General features: G+C 47.9%; 1 pseudogene; it reads left to right on the top strand.

Annotated features, from left to right (window-relative positions):
* Nucleotides 1-2,303: 2,303 nt before the first annotated feature.
* LOC149149470 (uncharacterized) lies at nucleotides 2,304-3,104 on the top strand (annotated as a pseudogene).
* The last annotated feature ends 230 nt before the right edge of the window (nucleotides 3,105-3,334 follow it).

Genomic DNA, 3,334 nt, shown 5'->3' with positions numbered 1-3,334 from the left:
GCAACAAAATTTATGGATAACCAACCTCTGCAGTTTCCTTCTAATGAATCATAAAAAATCCTCATGTACACTTGTATTCAATCTTTAGGCAATTAACAAAATGTTGAAAATTTGAAAGGTGTTTTTCTGCTTTGCTTTGATCATCTTCACTGAAGTGCAGGCACATCTCAAAACAATTTTCATCTTAAGGAAAATGATTAGGGAAACCAATAATGTCTTTGAAATCAAAAGATGCATACCTTGAACTAATCGCAACAACAATGGTGTTTGTTAGATAAACTTGACCCTAAGGTGGAGTTGAGGTTATGTCAACAGTTATGGTTAACAGTTGTGGTTTTGGGCACCTAGTATTGGTGACTCATGGTATTGAGCCCATGGTATTACATGTAGTTGAAGCCCTTAAAAGGCTTGTGTAATCTCCATTGTAGGTAGCCATGGTTGAGCGGTGAAAGCTCAGGTTGTTGGCCGGCTTGGCTGTGTTTTAGCCAAGGAAAATAATAGATCTATTGTTGGTTGGTTTTTCCCCAATTGGGGTTTTCCTGATAATCATGGTGTACATGGTTTGAATGTGTATTTCTTGATTGTTATCTTTATTTCTCTTGAACCCTAACAAGTGGTATCAGAGCCAAGTTGGCAAGGGCCTTGGCTAGCTGTTCGAAATGTTCCCATCGACGAAGTAGTGATGTTGGTTGAAGCAATAGCTCGTTGCACAAACCAGCAGTGTTCGTTGAGTGATGGTTCGATGAGGAGCAAGAAGAAAATGGAGTCTGAAGACTTTTCCAAAGCCCTGGTTCGATGAGAAGCAAGAAGAAAATGAAGAATGAAACACAAAGGTAGTGCCCATGGAGGAGGCAGCTGAAGCGCCAGCAAAACGTCGTGGGCTGAAAAGAAACCACGGGGAAGAAGAGGAATAACACAGAGACATTAAAAGAAAATGCAGAAAATCTGCTGGACGGGGTGGGCGCTATCGAACAGGATCCTTCTTCCTCAGACACAAGCTGATGTAGCAGCGGCGGTGGCGGAACCGGCTTCTGGAGTCCTTTCTCTTCCTCAGATAGAAGCTGATGTGCAGTCTGTTGCTGAATCCAGGCGGTATTTTGTGAAGAGTTAAATTACTTGCAATGACAGAGAAGGAAGGCATGAGGAAAACCGCCTACAAATTGTGTTAAAGTTTCGATACTTCACCACGGACAACGCAACAGAGAGTGCAATCCACCGATGATGTGGAGATCGAGCTACGGAAAGGCTCGAGAACGGAACCCATTCTGTTGTGAAATACCCGATAACGAAAACAGCATTCGTGAGAAAACGCAAAGTTTCTATAAGAATGCGGCACAGAAAGATTTTTGTGGTTTTTCGTGAGTTTCACACGAAGGATGGGAAGCAGCTGCCTGGCAAGAATTGTATTTCATGGTCATTGAATCAGTGGGAGATGCTGCGCAATCATGTTGAGAGGGCCGACGTTTGGCTGGTCGTGGTGCAGCAAGGAATCCGCGGAAGAAAATTCCAACCACAGCAAAGAATGGATCAGTTACGACTTAAAGTAAAAAAATAAAAAAATAAAAAAATGGTAGAACAGAACCGAATGACAGTTCAGGAAGCGATTCTGAAAAAGAGAATTCTCCTATGAGAACGATGATATTTTCTGGGTCTGTAGGAGAATGGCAATTGCGGCCAAGAAAGCAGCCAGCGGTTTTTCCAAGAAAAAGGTAAAGGCGAAGTCAATGAAAAAACAAAGATTCAGGTGTACTGGCCCCTCGTTAAAGAATGGTACTCTGGGAAGTTAAGGTTGTTTGACGCGCAAACAAATCGGTCCCTCGTTGTCTATGATGACTACCAGTAGCAGTGGCTTGAGCTGAAGCCCGCAACGTGTTTGGGAAAGTTCAGAGGTTAGAACTGCGCTGATGGGTTTCGTGGACCCATAACCCACAGGTCCCAGGATCGGACTTGTAAAAAGAACACTGAAAACGGAGACCCCAGACTGGATTGGGCAGAGGCAGAGGCAGAGGAAGACCCAGAGGCAGCGGTAGGGGTAAAAGTCAAGGCAGAGACAGCGGCAGAGGCAGCGGCAAAGATACGGGTAGAAGCGAAAGCGAGGGCCAAGCCCGAAGCGGAGGCCAACCCGAAAGTCAAGGCAAAGACAGCGGCAGAGGCAGCGGCAAAGATACAGGTAGAAGCGAAAGCGAGGGCCAAGCCCGAAGCGGAGGCCAACCCGAACGCCGAGGCTGAACCCCTAGTCGAGGCCGAAGCCCTGGCCGAGAACGAACGCCAGGGCAAGGCAGAGGTCGAAGACCCACCAATCCTGATATGAATGTGGCGGAAGCTGGTGGCTTGGACGGCCTCATCCAGGACTTGACAAACAAGGACGTGGTGGAGGACTCCGATGAGGCGGCTCAGGTGCTCGTGGACGCCCTGGTGGAGAACAACACCCTGGAGCTCCTTGTCCAGAACCTCGCCCGGCTCGATGAGGGCGATCCTGACGAGTCGGCTGCGGTCTACAGCACCCTGGCCACGATCGAAAATATGATTGAGGTCCGCCCAGCGGTGTCTGAGTCGGTCTGCGAGAAGACAAAGCTCATGCGGTGGCACTTGACGAGAATCAAACCCCGGGAGTTCGACAACAATAAGCAGTATGCCACAGAGATCCTGGCCATCTTACTACAGAGCAGCGCCGCCAACCAGCGACGCCTTGGGTAGATGAACGGAGTCGACACCATGCTCCAGGCCGTCGCGCTCTACAAGTCTCGGGATCCCAAGAGCGGGGACGAAGAGGAAATGGTGGAGAATTTGTTCGATTGCCTGTGCAGTCTTGTGAGCCTGTGCAGTCTTGTGATGCCCGTGGAAAACAAAGAGAGGTTCGTTAAGGCGGAAGGCGTGGAGTTGATGATAATTATAATGAAGCAGAAGAAGTCAGCCTACGGTTCGGCTATGAGGGCCCTAGATTCGCCATGACGAAGTTTCCGCCTGCCTGTGAACGGTTTGTCGATGTCTTGGGGTTGAAGACGAGGAGTACCCTTTGCTGCGTGAAGGTGCCGTGTATTCTATGAAGGAAGGCCAAACCCCATCTCTGAGTGAAGTGCGTGAAGTGCTGCATAAGCAGAGCATAAAGAGTTTGCTAAATCTTTGTTGAAGGTGAAAATTTCCATGTAAATGGGTATATGACTGTAAGACCTGATAAGGCATGCCTACCCCAGTAAATCACTGGTAAAGTCTGAATGTCAGCTTGGGTGATATGGGGATGCATGTGGTGGTATGATGAAGCATACTGAACTAGGACAATGTGTGAGATTATCAAAAACCTTAACATTGACTGGGTAGGGCCTGGAGGTGAGTG

This window comes from Pinus tabuliformis, chromosome 9 (genome assembly GCF_031772625.1).
Source record: "Pinus tabuliformis cultivar Carrire ecotype Pingquan chromosome 9, CPIR1, whole genome shotgun sequence".
In the NCBI taxonomy this organism is placed as follows: domain Eukaryota; kingdom Viridiplantae; phylum Streptophyta; class Pinopsida; order Pinales; family Pinaceae; genus Pinus; species Pinus tabuliformis.
Note: the sequence above shows the minus strand (reverse complement) of the source record. Positions and strands in the feature narration are given on the sequence as shown.